The following is a 17,948-nucleotide window of genomic DNA, read 5'->3' on the forward strand; positions in this document are numbered from 1 at the left end:
AATTTAGATCTAAAAAAAAACAAGGGAACTGACCAAGGACACAGAAATATTACGATGACTTCCATCTAAGAAGACTAATTGTTAAAATTACTAAAACCAGTGGTCTGTGCTGGCTTAATTTAATTTTGTCAGTAATGTCATTTGACCTGGAACCCTGGAGGTTCCAATTATTTGTTTGAAAGTGCATGCATTCCTCTCCATGTTTGTGCAGTTAGTGCTGCTATGCTTCATCTCCCCATTCTCCGATCTATTTGGTTTTGATTCAGTCTTTTGAAAATGGCATATTGAGCTCCAAGGGTTAGAACCATGGTGCATCTTCTATCCTTGGTCACCCACCAATCCCAATTATAACTGCAAAGCTCGCAGATTGCTATCTTCGCTGTTCCCAAATGCTTCCCTGAGCTTCCCATATAGACCTTCCATAGGCTATTCTTAGTCTATCCCAGTCCTATTCTCCCCGTTGTTCGTCTAAAAGACGGGGAGTGGATATTCGAGCTTTCCTTGTCAGAGATGGACACTGGTTAGCCTTGTACTGAGTTTGTGTCTACTAAATCTGAAACTTGAACGAACTCTTCCAGTTGAGAGTTACATTGAGAATGTAGGAAATAAACACAGGAGCTGTAGGCTATTTGGCCCATTGGACCTTCTCATTCATGTTGAATGTTTCAGCTCAATGCATCATTTCTTCCTAACTCTATGTCCTTTGATTCTATGCCCCTAATTTTGATTAACCTATGATGGCATTACCCTGGCACATTTGTAGTTGTTGTTCAACGTTACTAAATGAGTTTATCTTGTAAAAAAATAGAGTAATAGTGTCATACCGTGTGGAAACAGGCCCTACAGCCAAATTTGCCCACACCAACCAACATATCCCATCTACACTAGTCCCACTGCCTGCATTTGGCCCATATCCCCCTAAACCTGTCCTATCCATGTACCTGTCTAAATGTTTTTTATACGCTGTGATAGTATCTGCCACCACTACCTCCTCCTACAGATCATTCCATACGCCCACAACCCTTTGTGTAAAAAAGTAACCCCTCAGCTTCCTATTAACTCTTTCTCCCGTCACCTTAAACTTATGTCCACTGGTTCTCAATTCCCCTACTCTGGGTAAGAGATTCTGTGCATTTACCCGATCGATTCCTCTCATTATTTTGTACAGCTCTTTAAGAGCACCCCTCATCCTCCTACGCTCCAAGGAATAGAGTCCCAGCCTGCCCAACCTCCCCCTATAGTTCAGGTCCTCGAGTCTTCTCAACATCCTCACAAATCCTATCTATTTGACCAGCCTACCTACCTGCGATGCCATTTGCAAGGAACTATGTACCTGCACTCCTAGATCCCTCTGCTCTACAACATTCCCTAGAGCCCTACCCTTCACTGTGTAGGTCCTGCCCATGTTAGACTTTCCAAACTGCAACACCAATTTCCTCTGTAATAAATTCCATCAACCATTCCTCAGCCTACCTGGCCAACCGATCAAGAACCTGCTGTGATTTTTGTCAACCATTATCACTATCTACAATGCCACCCACTTTTGTGTCATCCAACCTTGCTAATGACGCCATGTACATTCTCATCCAGATCATCGATATAGATGACAAACAGCAATTGCACATCCGTGATGGTTTGCCTACAATGACTACCGTTCAATTGTTCTCCATTGCCTGTGAAGTGCTTCGAGATTTCCAGAAGGAACAGAAAGCAAAATAGAAGTCCAACTATTTATTCCTTTTGTGGTGGATCAAAATGAGCCAGGCAGCATTCAGAGTGTAAATGTTGAAATGTAGGCTCCAGCAACTAAAGCTGGAAATATTCAATCAGCTGCTGAACCATTTGAGAGTGGTGTCCATATCAGTTCAATGAGCTTCAATTGTTGTATGTTTCATGTTCTGACATAACCTTCCCATCCATACAGAAACATAGACATAGAAAATGGGTGCAGGAGGAGGCCATTAGGCCCTTCGAGCTAGCACCGCCATTCATTGTGATCATGGCTGACCATCCACAATCAGTAACCTGTGCCCAACTTCTCCCCTTATCCCTTGATTCCACTAGCCCTTAGAGCTCTATCTAACTCTGTTTTTAATTCATTCAGTTAATTGGCCTCCACTACCCTCTGTGGCAGAGAATTCCACAAATTCACAACTCTCTGGGTGAAAAAAAGTTTCTTCTCGCCTCAGTTTTAAATGGCCTCCTCTTTATTCTCAGACTGTGACCCCTGGTTCTGGACTCCCCCAACATTGGGAACATTTTTCCTGCATCTAGCTTGTCCAGTCCTTTTATAATTTTCTACGTCTCTATAAGATCCGCTCTCATCCTTCTAAACTCCAGTGAATACAAGCCTAGTCTTTCCAATCTTTCCTCATATGACAGTTCCACCATTCCAGGATTAACCTCGTGAACCTACGCTGCACTGCCTCAATAGCAAGGGCGTCCTTCCTCAAATTAGGAGACCAAAACTGCACACAATACTCCAGATGTGGTCTCACCAGGGCCCTATACAACTGCAGAAAGACCTTTTTGCTCCTGTATTCAAATCCTCTCGTTACGAAGGCCAACATGCCATTAGCTTTCTTTACTGTCTGCTGTACCTGCATGCTTACTTTCAGTGATTGGTGTACAAGGACACCCAGGTCTCGTTGCACTTCCCCTTTACCTAATCTGACACCATTGAGATAACAATCTGCCTCATTATTTTTGCCGCCAAAGTGGATAACCTCACATTTATCTACAATATACTGCATCTGCCATGCATTTGCCCACTCACTCAACCTGTCTAAGTCACCCTGCAACTTCCTAACATCCTCTTCGCAGTTCACATTGGCACCCAGCTTTGTGTCATCTGCAAAATTGCTAGTGTTACTTCTAATTCAATCATCCAAATCATTAATATATATTGTAAATAGTTGCGGCCCCAGCACCGAGCCTTGCGGCACTCCACTCGCCACTGCCTGCCATTCTGAAAAGGACCCGTTTATTCCTACTCTTTGTTTCCTGTCTGACAACCAATTCTCTATCCATGTCAATACCCTACCCCCAATACCATGTGCTCCAATTTTGTCACCAATCTCCCATGTGGAACCTTATCAAAGGCTTTCTGAAAGTCTAGATATACTACATCCACTGGCTCTCCTTCATCCATTTTACTTGTCACATCCTCAAAAAATTTCAGAAGATTAGTCAAGCATGATTTTTCCTTCATAAATCCATGCTGACTTGGACCAATCCTTTTACTGCTATCCAAATGCGGCATTATTACCTCTTAAATAATTGACTCCAGCATCTTCCCCACCACCGATGTCAGGCTATGGTCTGTAATTTCCCATTTTCTCTCTCGCTCCTTTCTTGAAAAGTGGGATAACATTAGCTACCCTCCAATCCACAGGAACTGATCCTGAATCAATTGGACATTGGAAAATGATCACTAATGTGTCCACGACCTCTAGAGCCACCTCCTTGAGTACCCTGGGATGCAGACCATCAGGCCCTGGGGATTTATCAGCCTTCAGTCCCATCAGTCTCCCCAATACTATTTCTCGCCTAATGCAAATTTCTTTCAGTTCCTCTGTCTCCCTCGATCCTCCGTCTTCAAATACATCTGGGAGATTGTTTGTGTCTTTAGTGAAGACCTATCTGAAGTACCTGTTCACTTCTTCTGCCATTTCCTTGTTACCCATAATTTCACCCGTTTCTGCCTTCAAGGGACCCACAGTTGTCTTTACTAATCTTTTTCTCTTAACATACCTAAAGAAGCTTTTACTGTCCTTCTTTATATTCTTGGCCAGCTTTCCCTCGTACGTCATCTGTTCAGCCCAAATTGCCCGTTTTGTTACCTTCTGTTGTCCTTTGAAAGTTAACCAATCCTCTGGCTTCCTGCTACTCTTTGCTGTGTTATACATCTTTTCTTTTAGTTGTATTCCATCCCTAACTTCCCTTGTCAGCCACGGTTGCCTCTTACTCCCCATTAGAATCTTACTTCATATTTGGAATGAAATGTCTCAGGACATTTTTGTGGCAGCTCGTCTGAGGATAAGCAGCTTCATACTAATATTCACTCTCTAGGTAACCTGGTAGTCTAACGTTACCATGGGGATCCTTCTTATCACCGCTGAGAAGATGACACAAATGTAAGTGTCTGTTGCTCCTCCGTGATTTACACTGATCCCCCATTGAAATAAGAATGGAACTTGGTGAGACCACCCCTGCATAGAAAGCACAGGGATAGCTGTTCCATTACAGAAATGCAGCATAAAGCGATGGTCTCAGTGTATAACCAAGCAGGCCTTATATGCACATACGCCCGATTAAGCATGGTAGCGCAGCGGTAGAGTTGCTGCTTTACAGCGAATGCAGCGCCGGAGACTCAGGTTCGATCCTGACTACAGGTGCTGTACTGTAAGGAGTTTGTACGTTCTCCCCGTGACCTGCGTGGGTTTTCTCCGAGATCTTCGGTTTCCTCCCACACTCCAAAGACGTACAGGTATGTAGGTTAATTTGACTGGGTAAATGTAAAAAATTGTCCCTAGTGGGTGTAGGATAGTGTTAATGTGCGGGGATCGCTGGGCGGCGCGGACTTGGTGGGCCAAAAAGGCCTGTTTCCGCGCTGTATATATATGATACGATGATATGATATGATAAGCAGTTATAATCTAATTGAAGCATTCCAACAATGTCATCAAGCACCAATGAGTAGCTGAAGAACTTCACTTCCACCTTCTGTACCTTGCATCAGGGATCACAAGCATTCTAATCCTGATGTTTGCCACCTCTGGCATGATCAGAGGTTTATTGACACCTTTTAATGTTTGTGAACGATACTGAGATTTTTTTTTAAACAAAGGAACCTTTGTTCCTCTTTGTGTGGGAAGGAACTGCAGATGCTGGTTTAAATGGAAGATAGACACAAAATGCTGGAGTAACTCAGCGGGACAGGCAGCATCTCTCGAGAGAAGGAATGGGTGACGTATTGGGTCGAGAAGAAGGGTCTCAACCTGAAATGTCACCCATTCTTTCTCTCCAGAGATGCTGCCTGTCCCGCTGAGTTATTCGAGCATTTTGTGTTTATCTTTGTTCCTCTTCATTCTGCTGCGATTAGGGTTGTGCAGTAACAGAGTGTAGGTTGGCTAACCAAATCCCGCAGTCTGTATCCCCTTGGAAGAAGCACATTATGTAGTTGCTGGACCTTGAGCAATTTGTTTTTCATGAATGTAAGTTCTTGTGCACATCGATGCAATGGAGGATGCTTTCCTTCCCTCCCCTGTGTGTACATGAGATGAACTCAGAGAGAAACTCAGTGGGGCATTAATGGAGCTGCCAAATGAAAAATGTTTAAAAGTCTATGAGTGAAGTGGATTTACTGACTGAGTTATTTTGATAGAGAGGAAAAATTGCTTTTGCATTTCGGGATGCAGCCATTCTGTTTCAACCTTCAGCACAGGAGCAGTAGTCAATGCATTCTTGCTGGAACGTTAATGGCGTTACCAGCAGAGTTCTGCGCTCGTTTTCTTTAAATGCTGCTCTGTGGAATGTGACAGCAGGGCTGCACTGCCTTTATGTTTGTTCTGTGCTGCAAATTGCAATTTCCCAGTAGGATTTCTGCTTTCTAGTGTTGCTTGTGTGAAAGGAACAGTCTGCAACTTAGCAACATTTGCCACTGCTCTTCTGTGGTGTCATTTAAATAAGAAATGATCGTAATTTAAGCTACAAATCTACACACAACCTTATTCAAAATACTCCCATAGATTTCTCAGGTCAATCTCTCGAACAAATTTTGCATTAGCCTCTTTCTTTTCATATTTGTCCGGGTATCAAGTGCCCCACTTTGTTTTATACATCACTGACTGTAAAAATATAATTACTGAAGAAGCTATTGTTCCTGCAGGATATGATCCCTGGCATTTGGAAAGTCAGTTCATCGTCAAAAAAGTGAATGAAGCCTCGAGGCTAAGGAGAGCCTAAAAGCGAGACTTTTCTGCACAGTTAATGACCAATGCCAGATTGTTATTGTTTATAGGACACTTGTGCATATATCAATTAGTTATCTGCAGAAAATTAACCAAGGTGCATATTTCACTGCACAGTCACTTTAAGTGTTTGTAGTTCCTGTTGCCTTTGAAGAGATTACCATGATAGAAATTTATGGTGTTAAGGTTAAGTCAAACTGTGCTGAATTGGCTAGTTTGGGACAATTTGGGTCAATCGGAGATTGACAGATTTTTTATTTTTGATTAGTAAGGGTTTTACAAGTTTTGGGGCGAAGGCAGGAGAATGGGGTTGAGAGGGGAAATAGATCAGCCATGATTGAATGGTGGACTAGACTTGATTGGCCGAATGGCCTTATTTTCCTCCTAGAACTTATGAATTTAACAATTTAAAACATATCCTCATTGGTTAGATTTATATCTGCATCCTTTTGTACCAAAACCCTGTTGCTGCAATATTGCTGGGAGTGTGAAATAATACATGCAATGAGACTTCTAAGGCCTCCATGATTGAAAGTGTGGTAAAATCATCAAAGCTCAATGCATTTAGTTTGATTACCAGTTGAGGATCAATTTAGTTACCAGTGGAGGAAGGTTTACCGCACACCCTATGCAATCCTTCATGCCATTTACAATTGGGCACATTAAAAGTGAACAATTTCAGGAGTTGGATGTATCGAGGTCTGATGGCAGCCTTGCATCTTAAAGCAGTGATGCTTAACTGCTGAAAGTCCCAGGACAGCTTCTTTAGTTTGGTTTAGAGATACAGTGTGGAAACAGGCCCTTCGGCCCACTGAGTCCGCGCTGACCAGTAATCCCCGTACTCTAGCCCTATCCTACACGCTAGAGCCAATTTACATTTTTTACCGAAGCCAAATAACCCACAAACCTGTACGTCTTTGGAGTGTGGGAGGAAACCGGAGCACCCGGGGGAAACCCACGTGATCATGGGGAGAACGTACAAACTCCGTACAGACAACACCCATAGTCAGGATCAAACCCGGGTCTCCAGCGCTGTAAGACAGCAACTCTACCGCTGTGCCTCCGTGCTGCCCATCTGTGTAAATGACTATTGAGATTGTTGTTGAAGCCATTTTTTACCACTTCTCCAGTGTAGTCTAATGGCTGCAATATGGGCCATTCAATGCCCCTGTTGAATGCAGTCTCTCCCTGCAGCAAATCCCACACATTGCTGCTCTCATTGCTGCATGGAATAGCTCGTGTGATCAACCTTCATGCAACAATGTGGTCAGCTTTAAAGGCACACCTCCCACAAACTCATTTTTCAGCTTCCTCTGGCAGTCAACGCCTGACATCTGTGATCATTCCCCCGAGACACTCTATTTCTGAACGTGAAAATGTAATAAAATTGCAAATCATTAAAAAGACAATTGAACTGCTCTTGGCACAGTGGGATTGTACTGCATAATGAAAAACAATATTAGCAGACCACTGTGCAATTGCAAATGATTCATGCAGTATGCTGGTAGATGATGGCTCATGTTGATGTTTTCAACAAAGCATTTGCAAAGTTTATTAAAATTGTTGTCACTTCTCAGCAGCAGAGGTGGGTTGAGGTCCTTTTGCCAGATAGATTGGAAGTGAAGAAAACGTTGTGAATAAACAAAATCGAGGAGCAGGGAACCAATACATTTGAGCAGAAATAGCGTTGCCATATACAAAGTTTACTTTATTATTAACCCCAATCATCACTCTTCAGATGGACCTGGTGAAAGTGTGCTAAATGATGGCGAAAAGTAAAATGTCGGAAATGTAACTTTGAAAAATGTAACGAGGGCCAGAAGGTTCCGGATTCCATTGGTATGATTGCCGATTGTTTTCCCAATGAATGTCTTGTGATCAGGTTGTCAGAAGCTCAATGAATAGCTCCTCTGATTCAGTCACGTGTCAACCCGACTGGAAGGTAAGTGCTGGCAATCGCAACAATAAGGGGTGGATGATACAGCCCATTGTGTTGGAAGACAGGGAGATGCAGAGAGAAATGTGGTGCATTTGGGGATCTCCTCCTTATTAAAAAAGATATGAACATTTCACCTAAAATATGGTTTAATGAAAATAATTCCAGTCCTTGTCAAGCCCAAGCCCCTATCCTATGGTCAGCAAGTCAGACGGTGAGGGGACTGGTGATAACAGGCAACAGTTGGATTTGAGAGGCCAGTTAGATAGGGAAAAGGAATGATTCGAGCAGAGATGAGTGTAACAATAATGGCTGCTATGGCCTACTCAGTTTAGTTTAGTTTGGTGATACAGCGCGGAAACAGGCCGTTTGGTCCACCGAGTCCACACCGACCAGCGATCCCCACACACTAGGGACTATTTACAATTCTATCAAGCCAATTAACCTACGAACCTGTACGTCTTTGGAGTGTGGGAGGAAACCGGAAATCCTGGAGAAAACCCACGCAGGTCACGGGGAGAACGTATAAACACCGTACAGACAGCTCCCGTAGTCAGGATCGAACCTGCGTCTCTGGCACTGTAAGGCAGCAGCTCTACCGCTGCGCCACCATGCCACCCTGGTAATAAAGAGTTCACACAGTCAGTGCACATGGTTTAAATCTCTAATGTTAGTGGTGCAACCAAACTGGTAAGAGATTTAAGTAACTTTCACACTTTCATGGGATGGGATTGAGATAAGAACAGACCATAAGAACGAGAAGATACATAAGTAAAGATGGAGGAATGAAGTTTAAATAATTGAGCGAGGAAGGCAATGGGGGTCTATCACAAATGCAGACCTTGTTAATTGTGACTCCTATTGATGCTTAACAGACTTGTCAGTAGTTGGAAGTAACGGTGATCACTTTCATGCAGTTGCAGACTGCATCCTTCAATTAAGATCCACTTTCCTGTACATACTCTAATGGTTTCTATGCTTCTTAATTGGAAATGAAGCTTTCAGGACTGCATGGGACAGGAGGGTAACAGAACAAGGCAAGTGAGAAGCTGCTATAAGAAAGATGTCATGAATCTGGAAGGAGTGCAAAGAAGATTTACAAGGTGCCAGGACGCAATAGGGAGAAGTTGGACAAGCTTGGACTTTATTCCTTGAAGTGTAGGAGATTGAGGTGTGATCTTAAGAAGGTGCATAAAATCACGAGGACCATAGATACGGTCAATGCACACAGTCTTCTAGGGAGGGTAATCAAAAACTAGAGGGCATAGGTGAGAGGGGCAAGTTTTAAGAGAGACCATGAGGAAACTGTTTCACACAGAGGGTAATACACATGTGGAGGAAGCTGTAAGAGAAAGTGGTTAAAGCACCTACAATAATAATATATGATATCTGGGAAGGTTTTGAGGCATGTGGGCCAGTCACAGGCAAATGGGACTAGTCTACATGGGCATCTTGATCAGTGTGACCAGTTTGGCCAAAGGGCCTGTTTCCATGCTGTATCAATTAATGACTCTATGACTCTAATGTTTTGAGTGAAAGTGCATTTTTTTTAAATGGAGAGCCAACAAATGGAAGAAGGAAGAATGAAGCATGGCAGCACAGCCGTAGAGCTGCTGCCTTACCGCGCCAGAGACCCAGGCCCGAACCTGACTACGGGTGCTGCCTGTATGGAGTTTGTATGTTCTCCCCGTGACCTGCGTAGGATTTCTCTGGGATCGCCGATTTTCTCCCAGACTCCAAAGGCGTATAGGTTTGCATGCTAATTGGCTCGGTATAATTGTAAATTGTCCCAAATGTGTAGGATAGTGCGAGTGCGCAGGGATTGCTGGTCGGCACGGACTCGTTGGGCCGAAGGGCCTGTTTCCACGCTGTATCTCTAAACTAAAGTAAAAATGGCATGGATATGTGGAAAGGAGAAGTCCGAATGTTTGGAGCTGAAGCGAAAATGTATTTGATATTTATGGATGGCTTCTTTCTTGCCAATTCATACAATACAACCATGACTTCATCCTCTCACTCAAAAGGAATGAAACCCAACCCAAATCATCCCTGTCAGATATAAGCAAATAAGGCATTGAAGGAAGGTGAGCAGCAGAAAAGAGAAAGTCAGATTAACAATGAGATGCAAGTAAAAGGGTAACCATATCCTTCGACTTGGTCTGTGCAATGCCACAAGGCCTTGACTAAAATAGTATTAGATGTAAGATACATACCAACAATCTGTCGTGGATCAACCATATTGATGCAATTGTCAAGAAGGCATACCAATGCCTATAATTCATTAGGAGACTGAGGAAATCCAGCATGTCTCCAATGACCCTTACAAACTTCAACAGATGTGCTATAGAAAGCATGTTGTTGGGATGCATCGCGGTTTAGTTTGGGGACAGCTCTGCCCAAGATCGCAAGAAATTGCAGAGAGTTATAGATGTAGCCCAGCCCATCACAGACCAGAATCCCCACCATTGACTCCCTCTACACTTCACAATGCCTTGGAAAAGCAGCCACTTTAATCAAAGACATCCCACCCATGTCATTCCTCCATCTCCCTGCTTCCGTTGGGCAAGATGTACAGAAGCTTGTAAGCGCGGACCACCAGACTCAGGAACAGCTTCTTCCTCTGTGTTATCAGGCTTCAGAACTGCCCTTCCTTAAGCTAGGATGTTTCCCTCTGTCCTATTGCAGATGTAAGACTTTGTCTTTGAAACAGTTGTGCTGCAATGCTGAGAACTTTATTCTGCACCCTGTGTCTTCCCTTTTGCTCTACCTGTTGCTGTTGAGTTTGACTTGATTGTAATCATGTATAGTATTATCTGGTCTGATTGGATAGCATGCAAAACAAAGCAGTTCACTGTAAAGGACACAAAGTGCTGGAGTAACTCAGCTGGTCAGGCAACATTTCTCAAGACTTAACTTCACTGCATCTTGGTGCGTGTGACAATAAGAAAACCTAAAGCTAAATATTTGATCGGTGTAGTCGTAAACATTTCTCGTGGGAATGCTGATAATATTTTGTGCACCTGTTACTACATTTATCATTCAGATTGACCTTTTACTGCTAAATCTCCACTCAACGGCAGCCATACTAATGAACGGCTCCACTAGCTTGTGATGGACCTCTGTCACACCGATCAGACAGCATAATAGATACAGAGATAAACAAGAAATGCTGAGGTAAGAACGGATCAGGCAGCATCTCTGGACAAAATGGATAGGTGACCTTTCGGGATTGAACCCTTCTTCAGACCCGACCCGAAAGGTCACCGATCTATTTTCTCTACAGATGCTGCCTTACCTGTTGAGTTACTCCAGCATTTTGTGCCTATCTTTGGTATAAACCAGTATCTGCAGTTCCTTTTCAGAGCATTATGGAATTCCCTGGCTCAGTTTTCCTGCATAGCTCCATGTATAACTTCGAACTTCCACCGATGACCAAATCATTTTCTTCTGCATGTTAATAACGGGTGAAAGATTGAAGGGAGAGTGCAAACTAGACTGATTCTTTTGCAAACTCTCTTGCAAAATGTTGGCAAACTTTACATTGATGCCATTTTGTTATTTTTGTTCATTGTGTTCACCCAAGAGATTGAACCACTATTCTGGGCCTTGAACCCACTGCCCAGCTCTATTCAGCAAAGAACTCAGTATCACAATAACATTCATACTCTTTGCACGTACAGAATATGTGATTTCAAATGACACTGTAAACAACAGAAGTCACAATGGTTTATACACCTCATTAAACTACAAGACAGTGCACATATGTTTAAACCTAAAACAGCTATCTCTTTCTTTTATGGTACACTACAATTTAGTTTATATCTGCTGTAAATCACATATGCCTGCACTCTACGCAATTTTTCTATTTCCTTGAGCTCAATTTTTCCTACAATTCCTCTCTAGTAACTTCTAAACGACTCCCTACTTTCTCTCAATGCACTGTTACTCTAGTCCCTAGTGCAACTTTGCTTTTGTTTCCCATTCACTGCCTTATTCACATCCCATGTTAACTGGAATTTTGTTTTGTCTGTTGGGGTTTATTAATTTTCTCTCAATTTAACTGCATCAAGTTATCCTCTTGAGTCTGCTGGCAGCTCACACAACATAAACCTTGCTTTCAAGTCAATGAGTGGACTGCTCACTGTTAATTCTACAGATCTATTCTCATGTATCAGTTTAATAAAGGAAGGAACTGCAGATGTTGGTTTAAACCGAAGATGGACACAAAAAGCTGGAGTGACTCAGTGGGACAGGCAGCATCTCTCGAGAGAAGGAATGGATGACGTTTTGGATCGAGACCCTTCTACAGACTAGTCTAGTCTGAAGAAGGGTCTCGATACGAAACGTCACTCATACCTTCTCTCCAGAGATGTTGCCAGTCCCGCTGAGTTACTCCAGCTTTTTGTGTCTATTATCTGTTTAATAGAGCAGGCTACATACAGAGGTCTGGGCTGAATGTTGTCAGGAATCAGGATACCTTTGCCAGTGTAAAAATCAGAAAGCACTAAATATCTGAAGTATTTCGCCCTTGAAAAATATGTGTCCTGGCACATTTGGGAAAACAAATCAACAGCGCCAACTCTGATTCATTCTCAATTCAATAAAACATGTTTGCAATATCTCACCTGCATTTGCGTTAATGTTGTCAATTTACTGTGACGATCTCCATGGGCACTTTCCCTGTGTGTGAACAGAACCATATAATCAAAGCACATTTTCTTCAATTGCACTTCTCTGTTATATTTCAATGTCAGACTCAGTGTTCGGTGTCACATGGAATTGTAATGAAATTAATGATGCCTGCAGTCTCTAATTGTTCTTTTATGAACCCATCTCATGTTTATTTCATTGCATTAGGTGTGTACCACCGAGGGTCTGCACATTTACACTTCGGGTGTTAATTCAGTAGGCACTATTTAATACATTAATCAACAGCAATGGTGTAAACTGAAGCCTCTGAGTTTATTTTCCTGAGAATCAACCGGTATTACGAAAAGGAAAGAGGGATTTTGATGAGGGTTTCAACCATTTGCACATCAATTATTTTCATATTAATTTGTATTAATTTGAAAAGCATTATGTTATTTATAATTAGGTTGTTCATGGGAGGCAAGAGTGGGATAACAGCCCAGGTCTCTGGCGATGTGAGGCAGCGGCTCTACCAGCTGCTCCACTGTGCTGCCCCATTAGTTTAGTTTAAAGATACAGCACGGAAACAGGCCCTTCGGCCCACTGAGTCTGCACCGACCGGCGATCCCAGCACACTAGCACTATCCTTCACACACTGGGGACAAATTTACAGTCAATTTACAGTCAAAAGTGAAGCCAATTAACCTACAAACCTGTACGTCTGGAATGTGGGAGGAAATTGGAGCACCCGGAAAAAACCTACGCGGTTACAGGGAGAACTTACAAACTCCTACAGACAGCACCCGTAGTCGGGATCGAACCCAGGTCTCTGGCGCTGTAAGGCAGCAACTCTACCGCTGCGCCACCGGGCCGCACCTGAATTAGTTTAGTCAAGCAATTCCTTCTCCAAACATTGAGAGAAAATATACCTTCACCCATGTTATTGAATAAAGGAAACATTATCAAAGCCTTTTGTTTTAAGCAGCTAATATAGTTTCAGGTTTCAGTCTCTCTGGCCTCCTATGGAGCGTCAGTTTTGGGGGGTGCAGCTGATAGCTGGACCAGTTGTAAAGATGTATTTTTCGGGTCTGGGTCGTTTGATTCACTAAGTGGCCTCATTGATTTAGACAGAGTCAGTGTTGACTCTGCAGCGACCTGCGTGCATCTGAACCACAAGGCTACCGTGGCAGCTGAGCAAACCGCAGCATTCAGCTGTTACCATAAGAAACGGTTCATGTGGCCTCTGATTCCAGCCTACTCTCAAGTACTAGCTGACTGTAAAAACCAGGCTGCTCAGATATGCAGATACCTCCTCTGAATACAATGATCCAAATGCCATGAATACCTGACGACAGCCCTCGGCAAGGAAAATGTAAAATGACAGGGCATTAAAGATATATAAAAAGAATGAAATATTTCTGAATAAAGCACATAAGAATATCTTGAAACTAGAAATATTTCACAATCCTTTAAAATGAAATTCTTGTACATCAAGTTCAGCTGGAATTAAATTCTGATGTACAGTCTCAATTTATCACTGCCAGGCTAAATATAAGACAGAATTGGACATTTTTATCACAACTTAGTTGTCCTGATCCTGCGTATATGCTAGACCAATAAATTTTATTTTATTTATGTAAAAATATTATTCCCCATGACAAAATGATAACAAACTCCAGTAGATGTATGAATAACATCTATGCAATATACAGCAATGTTGAAGTTGGTTGTGTTAATAAATGTGCAGTAGAGGTGTCTTCTCTGCAGCATTCACATCATTCTCTGCAGCATTTACAAAGGGGCAAAATATGTTCACATTTACAAAATATTCAGTGGCAGCAAACATGGAATTCAAAGAAAAGTGATGTTGATGTTAAATAGGATGCTAAGAACAACCTGATGAGTGAGAGGGCAAAAGTGATAACTGGACCTACACTTGCCGGGCCAATAAAGGCTCCACAGGGTCTCCAGCCTAAAGCAGATTTTTAAAGAGATTTTTAAAGATAGATTCTTGATTAGACAATAGACAATAGGTGCAGGAGTAGGCCATTCGGCCCTTCGAGCCAGCACCGCCATTCAATGTGATCATGGCTGATCATTCTCAATCAGTACCCCGTTCCTGCTTTCTCCCCATACCCCCTGACTCCGCTATCCTTAAGGGCTCTATCTAGCTCTCTCTTGAATGTATTCAGAGAATTGGCCTCCACTGCCCTCTGAGGCAGAGAATTCCACAGATTCACAACTCTCTGACTAAAAAAGTTTAGTACAGGTGTCAGGGGTTATGGGGAGAAGGCAAGAGAATGGGATTAGGAGGGAGAGATAGATCAGCCATGATTGAATGGTGGAGTAGACTTGATGGCCTAATTCTGCTCCTATTACTTATGACCTTATGACCAGCCTGCTGGGGGTGACAGCTGGTGGAAGTGGTCCATATTCATGCTTTCTGAATCATAGGATGAGCCAGAATGGAGGAAGGCTTTTTGACTCATGGTGCCTTGCTGTGTATTGTAGCTTCGGGGATGATGCTAGGTTCAGTAGTGACCACATTGACACTCGCGGCAGGGTGAACTCATGTGATGCGCTTTATTTACAGTGGTAAGAAAGCCCAGGACCACATGGGAGCGCTGTCCCTCACCATCAGGGCACATGTGCAGTCGTGCTGGTGACCTCGGGCTTGTCCCAGTGGCTCCGTCCTGGTCTTCAAAGGAGAAGGCAGCCTGGTGATCTCACGCTTCTCCCTGCAGTTCACCCTTGTCTCAGGTTTCTTCCCGACAGCTCAGCTTTATGCTTGAAGAGGCCATACTGACAGACTATAGATTATCCCGGCAGCCAGTCTTTGTCTGTGTGTGTGTGTGTGTGTGTGCGTGCGGGTCAGTCCCTCATTGTCTGTGGGCAAGAAGAGGTTCTGGCATCTCAGGCTTGTCCTGGCCACTCCGTCTTATCCAGAGTAGAGGCACTGGCTATCTAGGATTTCTTCCTGGCAACCCAGTCTTGACCACACGGTGGCGCTGGTGGTCTCAGGTTTGGCCCAGTGGCTCAGTCTTTCTCAAACCTGTGACAGGGGAACACAGGAGGCATCCTACTTTAACCACTTCTTCTCCTTCTTCTCCTCCCCACACTCCTGTTTTGAAGGTTCAGGTGGCCAATGAAGCTGGGGATTGGCATTGCCTGGTCAGTCAGCCAGTGTTAGGGACCAGGGCAACATCCAAAGGGAGAGGGCACTGACAAGGTGTGCAGGAGATTCAAGTATGAAGACTTGATACCCAAAACTTTCATTTTCACCTTTTCTGAAACCCAACTATAAAATGCCTGCAAAGCTAGTGTTCTTCCAGAGAACAGTTGATGCTACACATCATCAGCTAGCTGGTCATCGGTTTCAGTTGATGGTCCTTCATTGTCCGCTGTAGCTGAGACATCAAAAGCACTGCAGGCCAACTTATCCAAGGGTCAACTCTCTTCCTGAAGTCAAGGCCATCTCCCAACCTGCTCAGGATATGGAGCTGAATCTCCACACCAGTGAGACGGCCCATAGAGCAGATCAAGCCCTGAGTATGGTATGTGTTGGGGCCTTGCTCAGCAACAGGCTCACTCCTGTCATGGGCCTTTGAACTGTTTTCAAATGTCTCCGGTAATTTATTGCTCAGTCAGATCTTCAGATGAGACGAACAACTCAATCCTCTGTCAAGGAACTGGAGATAATCACAGCAACGCACAACATCTGTGTTGTCGACTCATTGTCGAGAGCCATTGGAGAATTCTGCCAGATGCCTCCACTCACTGTGCATAATCCCATGAAGCCAGTCACAAATGGCTCAGTTCCTGCAGCTCGACTCTGGTCCCCAGCTGATGAAAGAACAGACTGTCAACTTCAACCGTCATTCAGTTCTGCAGGGAATCAGGGCTATCGACTCGCTGTGCCATGACAACTACCAATAATGCTTCATTTCAGAGAGATCTTATCACCTGAACGTGCAGCAAATGAGCAGTTTGAAGTAGAGACACAGTCGAGCAATACCGCAGATGCTGAAACTCTGGAATAGGAATAGAAAGGAATGAACAAGGTTCTCCTTTCCGGTCAATGGTCTTTCACCGGAGGTCAGAGCTCAATGCAGATGAGAGGTCATTAGGCCAAAATATTGGGTCAGATTGAGCTCAGAAGTGGTTGGCTTATCCGTAGGTAACAGCTGCCCACCTACCCAACCTCCGATAATAATCGTTTAAATAATGTTTACTCATTTAATAATGTTTAATAATAAAGGGTGGCACAGGTAGAGCTGCGGCCTTACAGCGCCAATGACCTGGGTTTGAATCTGACTGCTGGTGCTGTCTGTTCGGGGTTTGTGCGTTCTCCCCATGACCGCATGGGTTATCTCCGGGTGCTCTGGTTTCCTCCCACACTCCAAAAACTGTACAGGTTTGCAGGTTAATTGGCTTCAGTAAAAAAAACTGTCAGTTGTCCCTAATTTGTCGGATAGTGCCAGTGTACAGGGTGATCACTGGTCGGCGTGGACCCGGTGGGCTGGGGATCTGTTTCCACGCTGTATCTCTGGAGTAAATAACTCTTCATCTTCCTTATTTGTATTGCTCCTGGCTCGCACTGAGCTGCCGGCTGAATGCATCTCACTCCTGGCCTTTGCTTCACATCAGCCATTACATCACTTTGATTTGAACAGGGATATTGTCCTTAATTTGGTCATGAGTTCAGTTTTTTTCATCTTTTATTTCATTTAGTCCCTTTCAACTAAATTATAATAACATATCCTATTTTAACTAAAACCCTTTTTTTTCAAATGTGTAGTTTACTTTAGAGATACAGCATGGAAATAGGCCATTCAGCCCATCGAGCCCATGCCAACCATCGATCACCAGTTCGCACCACTTCCATGTTATCCCATTTATGCATCCACTCCCTACACTCTGGGGGAAATTTACAAAGGCCAATTAACCTACAAACCTGCACGTCTTCGGGATGTGGGAGGAAACCCACGTGGCCAGAGGGAGAACGTGCAAACTCCACAGAGACAATACCTGAGGTTAGGATTGAACCCGGGTCTCTGGCATTGTGAGGCACCAGCTCTACCAGCTGTGCCACTGTGCTGCCTGCTGCACCAGACTGCCACCCTATGTTTTGAATTCATTTCAATAATTTAATGTCAGAGGTTTCAGAAAGCAAGTGGAAAGGCATCATGACAATCTTGAGAGTGGGGTCCCAAGTGACCGCTGCCCGAGCCCTGTTGTTGCCCCCCTCAGAGATGGGCCACGGAGTGGAAATGTTCAGTTCAATAAATGCTGGGAAAGTGTGGCTGTGGGATGCGAGTGTAGACACATCAAGTGTCTACTTCCTTAGAAGGCCGAGGAAGTTCAGCATGTCCCCAACAACTCTCACCGACTTCTACAGATGTGCCATAGAA

General features: G+C 43.7%; 1 protein-coding gene across 3 annotated transcripts in view; it reads left to right on the top strand.

Moving 5' to 3' along the window:
- il1rapl1b (interleukin 1 receptor accessory protein-like 1b) overlaps positions 1–17,948 on the top strand; it is a 1,065,873-nt gene that overhangs the window by 1,007,278 nt on the left and 40,647 nt on the right. The gene's annotated exons all lie outside the window — the stretch shown is intronic.

The sequence above is a fragment of the Rhinoraja longicauda genome, chromosome 12 (genome assembly GCF_053455715.1).
Source record: "Rhinoraja longicauda isolate Sanriku21f chromosome 12, sRhiLon1.1, whole genome shotgun sequence".
Taxonomy (NCBI): domain Eukaryota; kingdom Metazoa; phylum Chordata; class Chondrichthyes; order Rajiformes; family Arhynchobatidae; genus Rhinoraja; species Rhinoraja longicauda.